The following is a 10,990-nucleotide window of genomic DNA, read 5'->3' as shown; positions in this document are numbered from 1 at the left end:
GGGCAATGCCATGGCTTACTCCACTGAGGCCAGTAAAGAGCTTTGAGTCCCCAGGTGCTATATATAAAGTGCAAAATGGTATGAGCTGAATTCAGAGGAGATGGAATGTTGGATAAATTTCCTCTGGAGCCTGTGCTTGCCACTCCGTAGACAGCTACAGGGGAGTGGGTTAACGCTGAGAGACTTGAATAGCAAGGGATGCCGAAGGAATTGGGGTGTATTGGACAAAGCTACATGCTGAACCTGGGACAGGATATTAGGGGATCAGGTTTGAGGAATATTGCTTAATCGTCTGAGAGGCTAAGGATAGGAACAGCAAGGGATACTGAAGGTCAGGATTGAGAAGTATGGGCAGATCTGGGCAGGATGCTAAAGGTTGAGACTGAGGTGCGTTAGCACAGCGGTGGGGAGGAAGCTTGCTTTATGCTTGGCTCTAAGAAGAACCATTAGTCCTTCGCTTTCATGAGCATTAAAATCACCCTCAAACGTATTTTGGAGGGAGGAAGGGAAAAGACCAGTAAAGTCTTATGGATGAGACATCTTTCATCTCTAATGCTCCGGCTGCAATAAATCTGTTATCAGTGCAGTACCACAAAACCATTCTTGCCTGTGGGATGCGAGTTATGGTGACAGCAGGTGTTTAGCACCAGGCAGGCAAGCTCTTTAGAACAAACCTTATTTGAAGTGCTTCCTTCTGGAAATCGTCGGCTGTAGTGGGTTTGATGCTGAAAATGTTTTAGCTGGCATTTCAGACAACAAAAATAACGGGTAGGCAGACACTGCAGCCACCAGAGGATGGTGTAAGTGGCAATTTGTGTAGTGAAAAGCTACATTTATGTAGCTGATTTAAAGGTGACCTGTTTGTGCCCCTCATTTTTGTAGTGGTTAAAGGAAGCCTGAAAGTTTAGTAAGAAAAGAAAGTCTGTCTCTTATATTAGGACTATCAAGACTTGTTTCCCTTATTTTTGCTACAAAGCTTTAGAATGGAAGTGGGCGCTTTCTTAGCGCTTAAGTGAGGAAGACTTGAATCTTCCACAAAGAAAGTTTTTCTCCCAAGCGTTTGCCAGTTTTTTGAGTTAAATAGAAGCTAACAATGAGTTTTAAGCAGTCTAACTAAAAATCCCTTCCCAGTGGGTCACTTTTTATTCCCTTGATTCTGGTGATGTCATAATACCATTAGATCTCCATCCATCCGTAGAGATGTCCAGCAATAAGCAGATTGAGCAAGACTTGGTATTTCTAATATCAAAGCAGACAAATCCCTCTCCCCACTTTAAAACAAAAAAATCAACAACAAACCACAGTGCAGGCCTCTCTTTGCTGCAATGAGGTAATATTAGGCCTTGTGCACACTGGGGATTTCAGCTATTGGTGGCTGGCCACAGGTGCAAATTGTGGCTCATAGCACTTTCCGCTTCCTATCCTAGGGGTGGGCATTTGTGCAGCTATGCTGGTGTCTATCCAACAATGGCTGACATTGGGACAAATCTGTAGACAAGCCCGCAGAGCCCATTAACTTTAATCTCCTGAGTGTCCCCAGGTCCTGTATGGGGGGGAGAGGGGCATGCACCTGGAGTGCTGTGCCAGGTGGTTTAGAGGCCCTGCCACTCCAGTGAAATATCAGCACATCATAGTGATGCCATTGCTTGGGTGGCATCTGTACACATTGTTTGATTAACAAAGGGCTAAACAGTATGCCACTACTGTTAAAGGGGAGAACCCTGATGGCCCAGTGCCTGTCACAGGCCTTCCTGTCTCACCCTGTGCCCAGTTAGTCTGGTACTGGGGGTCCTGCTAGCTGTATGGGATGAGGTGCTGGCAGGTTCCTATTTATTATAATAATACCTAGCTCATACATAGCACTTAAGAACATAAGAACAGCCATACTGGGTCAGACCAATCGTCCTTCTAGCCCAGTATCCTGTCTTCCAACAGTGGGCTGGTGCCACATGCTTCAGAGAGAGTGAACAGAACAGGGTAATTTATCAAAGCCATCCCCTGTCATCCAGTCCCAATTTCTAGCAGTCAGAGGTGTGAGGACACTCAGATCATGGGGTTGTGTCCCTGACCACCTTGGTTTATAGCCATGGATGGACCTACCCTCTATGAACATATCTAATAATTTTGTGAACCCAGTTACACTTTTGACCTTCACAACATCCCCTGACAATGAGTTCCACAGGTCGACTGTGCATTGTGTGAAGAGGTGCTTCCTTATATTTATTTTAAACCTGCTGCCTATTCATTTAACTGGGTGACCCACGGTTCATGTGAAGGGGTAAATAACACTTAATTAGTCACTTTCTCCACACCATTCATGATTTTATAGACCTCTGTCATATGCCTTCGTAGTTGTCTCTTTTCCAAGATGAACAATCCCAGTCTTTCTAATCTCTCCTCATATGGAAGCTGTTCCATCCTCATAATTATTTTTATTGCCCTTCTCTGTCCTTTTTCCAATTCTATCTCTTTTGAGATAGGGCAACCAGAATTGCATGCAGTATTCAAAGTGTGGGCGTACCATAGCTTTATTTAGTGGCATTAGCTTTGGACTTAACTATCTTCAGTAATTTTGTATCGTCTGAAAATTTTGCCACCTCACTGTTTATCCCTTTTTCTAAATCATTGATGAAGATGTAGAACAGCACGAGTCCAAGTAGAAATCCTTGGGGGAATCCCACTATTTACTTCTCTCAACCGTGAAAACTGACCGTTTATTTCTACCCTTTGTTTCCTATCTTTTAACCAATTATAGATCCATGAGAGGACTTTCCCTCTTATCCCATGACAGCTTACTTTGCTTAAGAGCCTTTGGTGCAGGACCTTGTCAAAGGCTTTCTGAAAGTCCAGTGGATCACCCTTGTTGACAAGTTTGTTGACCCCCTCAGAGAATTCTAGTAGGTTCATAAGGCATGGTTTCTGCTTACAAAAGCCGTGTTGACTCTTCCCTAGCATATCATGTTTATCTGGGTGTCTGATAATTCGCATACAAAAACCCAGCACTCCGTAACCAACATATCCTGGAGCAGGTACAGTCTCAGAGGGAAGAGCGCCACCTATTGTGTCAGAAGCGCCCCTGCCTGCAGCGCATAGCTGTTCCGCTATGTTCTTGTTCAAAACACTGCTTTGCCCTGACCTTGTTTAGTTCAGAACAAGACGACATGGCAGCAGATCAAGTATTAGTTCAGCTAATCCAACAGTCAGTACAAAAATAGGGTTAAAATGCAATTCTGTTCTTCATATCCAGGTCGTTTGTAATTCTGGATAGAGTCCTGCTACTTGGCAGTCACTATACCATCATCAATAAACCGTCAAGCCATCCGAGGCTGCAAGATTAGCACCTATGGTGCTGGTTCGTTTATTCTATGCAGCTGAGATGAAGAAAAACAGTCTAAGGACACGATCTGCAAATTATCTAAAACATGATGTGAATTATTTGTCAGTTTCATTCAGGTGGCACTTAACCAGGCCAGACTGTACTTACTGCATGAATAGCCAGAGAAGCAGTGGAAAGGAAAGTCATAATCGGTTTTTGTTTTCTTAGATTATTGTTATCCAGACTAAACAAAGATTTGTGCTTTTATTGGTGTTCTCCCTTTGCCTGCATTTTAGGCTTGACTATTACACTGTGACGTTGTCTCCACAGAAGGAACCTGTCAAAGAGAGAATCTCTGTACCCCTAAATTTTAATGCTCCTCCTGACCTTTATTGAAGAGAAACCTGCCATTCTATTTTATTATCGACTTAGGTTGCAAGACTTTTGCGGGCTGCAACACAGGCTGTAAAGAGCCAAGCATGCTTATGGGGTTATATATAAACTATAATACCAAAATACTATGTTAACTTGGAATGTATGAAGGATTAAACTCTTCCAAATCTAGCTGGAGTTGCAGATTGCACTGTTTCATTGCCAAGGACGCTGGCCCAGATCCTAAAAGGTATCTAGGCTCCTAGCTTACATTCCAGTTAGGAAGTTAGGAGTCTAAATACCTTTGAGGATCTGGGCCATTGACCCCAGGTTAGCAACAAGATCTCACAATGGACCTCAGGTCACATCTGAGCTATCAGTCCACTTTTGGCTGAATGGACTCTTACTTGACTCTTAGTTGAAGATCATGCTGCATGTAATTGGAAGGAGGATTAATCTCTAAATTTGCAATATGGTCTCTGATCTGGCCTGTGAACTCAGTGTCCTGACAATTTGACCATCTTTGATATGCTCATTCCTTGGATTTGTACCAATGTGGAGTTTGATCCGGTCCTCATTTAACAAAGCTGGTCTTCCCATAGCTCTATTGCATTTTACTGCCTGGTGCACTGGAAGACTGGTCTTTGAACAGATTTCTTCTTTTGTAAGGGCTTCACTGCACTTCTGCACTGATTTCCGTTTGCTGCACAGAAATGAGTACTCACTGAACAACAGTGGACTTGTTTTCCCCATTTGAGAAGGGGGATGATAATGGTGCCCTAGCTCACAATGGGCTTCTGAGGATTGATTAGTTGAGGGCTGCAAAGCCTTTTGAACATGAAAAGTGCTTCCACCCCATGGGAACCAAATCCTCCAACCAACCCTCATCTCAACTAGCTGTTCAGGGCACTGGGCTGGGGTGCAGGCAGAAGGCTGAGAGGGAGAAGTCTACCCACAGAACATGGTGCTCCACGGCTGAAGTAGCACTGTGGGGATCCACCCTGCCTTGACTCTGGGGATTCAGCCAGCTGTGGATCCTCTGTCCTTTCTCTGCACAGCCCCCTCCAAATCCTGCCCCACCCTGGGCAGCAGCATTGTCGCAGTGGTGGCGCCAGGGAGCCATCGGAGGGCCTGGAGCAGTGGGCAGGGTTAGCTCTGTGTATCTCAAACGGCATTGCTTTTTCTGTACAGGATGTGCCAGCTTTCCATCAATATGGAAATCTCCTGTTCTCAGAAGTAATCCCATATGTAATTATGTTATCGTTATTTAACTTCTTTCGATAGCCTCAGAGTGTGTGTGGTGCTTTGCAGAAGGCACGATAGCTAGGTTTTTAAATGACGCTGAACAGGTGTGAGCTGGAAGAACAGCTCAGCAGGGAGGGGAAAAAAACCCTGTAATCAGCAAGGTCTTTTCTTCATGGGTTAGTGTTTACAACAAGAAAGTAATGTAAGCTATCCTCAGAAAGGAAACCAGGAACTTTCCATATGGTCTGATGAGTATAGAGACCTTCCTTCCTAATAGCATTTTCCCCTTCTGTCTCCAAAGCAGCCACTTTATAACCCTTCCCCTCAGCACCTGTAAGGGGGAAATTAAACTGGGATTATTAACCCCTTGTTCACTGAAGACAAGGTAGCAGCCCCGTGCCCTGTTAGAACATGGAAAGCCATTTATTAGTTAAAATTGAAAATAAGAAACAATTTGCCCATTCGTCTCTTTGACGAGCTGAACCCAGATAGCACTACTGAGCTGCAGACAGATTCATCAGACAAGATGTTTATTTCAGAAGGGCTCAGACTCCCACTGGCTCTTATTTATTTCTGTTCCCTTCAGAACAGACCATGTGACGTCATTGATGGCAATTGCGAAATCCCAAATTCCAGAACAGGAACCAGGAACACTTTCCAAATGAGGCGAATGGTATTTGAAATAGCAGCAAATCAGCCATGAGAAAAAAACCTTGGAAGATGCATAAAATAAATGAGGGAGCTTTCCAAAGCTGTCCTGTATTAATGATTCTTCATTGCAAAGGCACTTACCCCAAAATTGCCCAGCATCCTGCAAACAAAGAGCTAGGATTGCAAAGCCAATTCAAAATTCAGGGACCGTATTTTCAGTTTGTTTATATGGCACCAATCCATAAAGATTTGCTAGGCAGCTTATAATACAATACAGTTGTAAAACACTTGTTACATTCAGAACATGAAATAATCAATAAAAGGCCTTCTGAAATAAAAGCACTTGCCCCCACCCTCCCACAGTTGCTGATCTGTAGGAGGGGAAAGGGAAAGAATATAAAAAGGCCATTTTGGTACAAGCAAGTGCTTTCCCAGCAAAGGACCATCAGGTCATTTCACACACAACCCAGCGTTGGAAGGATGGTCCAATAGTTACGGTACCAGACCAGAACACCCAGATTTAATTCCCTACCTCACCACAGACTGCCTGTGTGACCTGGCAAAATTACTTTATCTCTTAGTTCCCCACATGTAAAGTAAGGATAGCAATTCTCTACAGGGTTATTGGTTTGGCTTTTTAGCCATCCAGTGAGCAAGATGTTACATTAAATACCTTGTGTCAGCTCATAACAAAAATGGAGCTGGGTTTAGATATTATTTCTCTTAAGATTCAGTCACTTAAGATTTCTGTGGAACAGACAGGGAAACAACTCAACCTGTCCTAATGAAGGAATAAGATCAAATTCAATTGGAATTGGAATAGTTCCTTTGCATTATCCAACATGCTGGCACAGAATAACGTCCTACTGCTTTGCAGAATGGAGACCCTGGAGAATAAACATGGGGCCACCAGGCACCAAATAACATGCTTAAAGGCAGCACAGAGGGAGATGATCCTCTTCTTTCTACTTTGTCAAAACAACTAGTGGAATTACTGAGTGAGAAATTCAACCTCATATTATCCATCCAAAGGATGTGCAGTCATGGAGTGCTGGATTGGAGCCCTGCCCCATCTGCTTGAGGCTAGTGTCTGGCAACAGGCACAAGGAAGCACATGCTGATTTCCTCATGGCAACATGAAGGGCCTGATCCAGCGCCCATTGACGTCTGTGGAAAGATTCCTGTTGACCTCAGTGGCCTTTGGATCAGACTCTAAGCCCAGTTCCTGCACATTCTCTACAAGCACTCCAAAGCTTTCTGCACTGGCCCAGCTCTGCATGTCTGCCCACCTCCCAGAGCTCTTTCCAAAAGCTAGAGTCTGACCTATATGTTCCTTGTGGTTCGTGGGGCTGAGATGACTGGACAAATGAATTACCTCTCCTCTACCAGGACCCATTTCCAGACTCAATTGGTGGTGTGGGTTTCCAGGCAGGACTGGACCAGAGGTTCACTGAGTGCAAGGAAAGAATATACAACAAATCACAAGAAACCAGCCGACTGCAAAATGAGCATTGGAAACGGAGGCCAGTGAGTCCCAGCTAGATATGGAAGCTGATCATTAGGGGGACATGAAAGAGATCATTGGAAGGACAAAGGTAAAATGGAGTTAACTACATTCCACAACCGGATAACAACTTCATTGTCTTCATTCTACAGCAAGGTGCCACTTCAATCGCGTCAGCACAGCCCAACAACAAAAAATTACTTCATAAAACGGCCAAAAGCAAACAAGGAGAATCTCAAGCTACATCTTTTCCATGCCGCCTGCAATATATTTAACACTACATGCATGGGCACGACTGTGCCTTGTCTAACAGAGGAACTCAGTGGTGACATTGTGTATTAATGTGCCCTACTGGCTTTAAGCTCAGGTTTTAGGAGATGGAAGCATCTGGCAGATGAATAGTAAAAGGAATGAAAATTAAACAATAGCAACAAAAAACAAACAGGGGAACAGGTGGCAGAGGCACTGTCAATATCATGGGACAGATCCTGGATCTCCAGCTGGCTGCTTTATCGTTCTCAGGTAGCAGAAAACAGGAGGTGAGAGTAGCACAAGAATGGATGATACAGAGGAACCTAGATCAATGCCCTAGCGCCATACTACGAACCCTGCAGCAAATCTGCAGAAGAATATTTCAGGAATAAACCTGCTTCAATTGCAATTGGTTTGCAAGCAATTTTGTAACTTGTTATATTCTTTAATCTTAGGTTTTCTATTACATTTGTTTTTACAAAAGTTAAATTGCTGCTGACAGTGCCCCTTTAAACTTCTGCACCAGGACAGCAGTATCAATAGAAGAGTGAAATAGAGGGTAAGGACTTATGCACAATCCTACCCTGTCCCTGTGGTCTAGAGATGTTTGCCCAGCCTACCCTGCCTTACTCCACCTAAAAGCAGGAATGACTGTGGTTCAGTGTGGTTAACTTTTCCTTTCAAAGCTATTCACATAAGTCAGAAACACTGGGGATAAATTCAATGTGACGCATCCGCTGGTCCCATCATTTCTCCCACTTCTTTGTCTGAGTGTTGTGCGCTTCGGCCCCAGTCCTGCCCTTGACTCTGCCTGGGCGCAGGGATCCACCTCTATGGAATCATTGCAGGACCAAGGCCTGAGTTTATGAGCACTTACGAGCAGGAACCCATCTAACTGTAGGTTTGTAAAACACCTAGCACGATTTTGGGCATTGAATAAACAAGGACTATGAGCGTAGATTCTTCAGGTCAGGGCCTGTCTCTTACTGTGTGTAGGTCCAGTGCCCAGCACCACTGGCCTCTGATCTCAGCTGTATAATGAATAATATAAAAATAGTCAATAGAGATTTTAAAAGGAATTTACTACCTAACCCCTGGGTTATGCTTCTACTGGCTTGTTTTACTGAACGAAGCTGTTGTTTGTGATGGTGACAGTCCCCCTCTTACCCACTTGTCCTTCCCCAAAAGCCCAGTGTGGCAGTGACCCATGCTCTGCTAGAATCATTGGATACAGCTTCTTGAAGAGTCCACCAGGAAGAGCCAGCTGAAGGAGAACAACTTGACATACTCCCGTCCCTCTAGATGAGCATGGTACATCGAACCCAGGCGTAGAGCTGCTGCTGTTGCATAAAGAACAGGGTGTGTAGCTTGACAGTTTAAATGAACAGCATTGAAACTTTAATGTAACAATGCCGTGGGGCAGTTTGCTCTGACAGAACCCAGCTAACATAGTAGGGGATAGGGGCACTTCTTTTTCATTAGATACAGTTTGGTGCTCTGCATCCTGTGACACGAGCTAGAGGCTGTCACACTGGAAACCCCACATCCCTTACTCCTGCCTATGGAGGAGCACTGCATTTCATGAAAAACAACAGTATCAGACAAAGGGAAATCTGAGGTGGGGCAGCAGCTGGCACGCTTTACAAACAATAAATCATTCAAGGGCTGCTCACACAAACGTTTCGGAAAAGTCTGCATCACCATTTTGACCTCCTGTCCAGATGGTTTGTTTTTTTGGCTACAGAGAGACAAACTGGGGCCCCACATCAGAAACTGAGAAATTGTTACAAAGGCAAGTACCGAGAAGCAGATGGAACAATGACCAATTCAAACAATTGGGGGGCCTTTTGCCCATTACATACGTCAGTGCTTCCTCATCCTGCAGAAATTCCCATAAAAACACAATGTGTCTTTATCATAGAGTGGGTGGCATTTGATACAGCATTCTGATTGGCTGGAAAGGTCTATAAAAACAGGCATTATTTCATTGCTGCATCTCAGCTGTCTCCCCTGCGGGATACTGCATAGGGTTAAAGATCAGTATCAATGCTGTGACACCCACTTTTAAATACTACACTGACACACTAACCTTAGAAAGTTGTCATGGCATCATAAAGCCTAATAGGAAAAGTCTCTCTTTTCTTCATTCAATGACAGCTCCCTCCCTCCTTCCCAAACATATGACATGTACAGAAAATGCAGAATGGTTTCTAAACAGGATGTTTTTCGATGCGGCCCAAGCTTTTAGGAAACCTGCCCAGCTGCTGTGAATGGTGAATTGCAAAACATTTGAAATAATAATGATAACAGAAACAGTTTCAAGGGCTAGCTCCTGCACCCGCACAGAGCTCCACGAAGTACATGGGTGCTGTGGCTCGCCTGCACAGAATCATTTGCAGGATCGAGCCTCATGATTCCAAATGAGAATGAGAAGATGTGCCTTTAAAAAACCCTACGCATGTACTGGTAGATATTTGAAAATCATCTTGTCCCTCATTTACTTGCAATGGCGTGACCTGCAGCTGTTGGTGAGGAAGTACAGGCATTCCGAACTCCACACTTAGCAAGTAGTGGTTCCCCGGTATGTGTATGTACTAGTGGTTACTATCACAGCCTTTAACCCACTAAACCTTGCCAGGCAGGAAGTGCTTTTGGCACTCTCTAAACAATTAAGCATGTGAGTAACTGCATCCGATGAAGTGAGCTGTAGCTCACGAAAGCTCATGCTCAAATAAACTGGTTAGTCTCTAAGGTGCCACAAGTACTCCTTTTCTTTTTATTCTCATAAGCAGGTCCAGATGGTTCAATACCTCCTTTCTGCAAGGAACCCCCCCCCTCCCCCCGTACTTATTAGGTAGGTAAGCAAGTAGACATGGCAGACTCCCACAATATCTTCCCCCCATTATACAGAGGGGTTCTGGAACAATTTTTATAGTGTGGGGTGCTGAGAGCCACTGAACCAAACTGTAAATTCTGTATATAAGGGAAATCACTTCAAGTCAGGGGGTACTGCAGCACCCCCAGTACCCATAATTCCAGCACCTATGACTATACTTCCTTGGTCTTTTTTCCCTTTGAGAGAGACAGAGCAGGAATTGGAAGAGCAAAATGGGAGGGAGTCTCGGTCAGTCCAGTGGCTTCTGCAAAAATATCCCGTGAACCCCCTGCCAACCTTGGAATTGAGGCCATGAAAAGGGAACCCGGAGTGGGGTGGGGTCCAGCAAACGGACAAAGGTATTTGGGGGCAAAGGAGGTACACAGGAGAGCTCAAAGGGGTATGGGGTGTACAGGACAGGAAAGATCTGCATGGCAGTGTGTACTATTTCTTTAAAACTGTACCAGGAGGCCAAGCAGGTGGGTTGCAGGAGGCTCTAAGCAGCTCTGCACAGACTGGGAAGTTTAAGGATAATTCTATTCTTAACGCTAAGTTCCTTGTTCAGTGTTAGAAAAAAGTGGCTGTCTCTGGGACGTGTTACTATTGGCATATGGCAGGATGCCAGGCGCTGACCCAGCATCAATAAGAGGAGAACTCTTCCCCTGGGAGAGAAGGCACGTGTGAGAGGTGTTACTCACTCGGGGCCTGGCTTATTACGAGGCCCCCTAGCTATTGTTTTAGCTTGGGAAGGTGCTGGGATAACAGCAGCACATTA

The sequence above is a fragment of the Chelonia mydas genome, chromosome 10, assembly GCF_015237465.2.
Source record: "Chelonia mydas isolate rCheMyd1 chromosome 10, rCheMyd1.pri.v2, whole genome shotgun sequence".
NCBI classification, from domain to species: domain Eukaryota; kingdom Metazoa; phylum Chordata; order Testudines; family Cheloniidae; genus Chelonia; species Chelonia mydas.
This window is presented reverse-complemented; position numbering follows the sequence as displayed.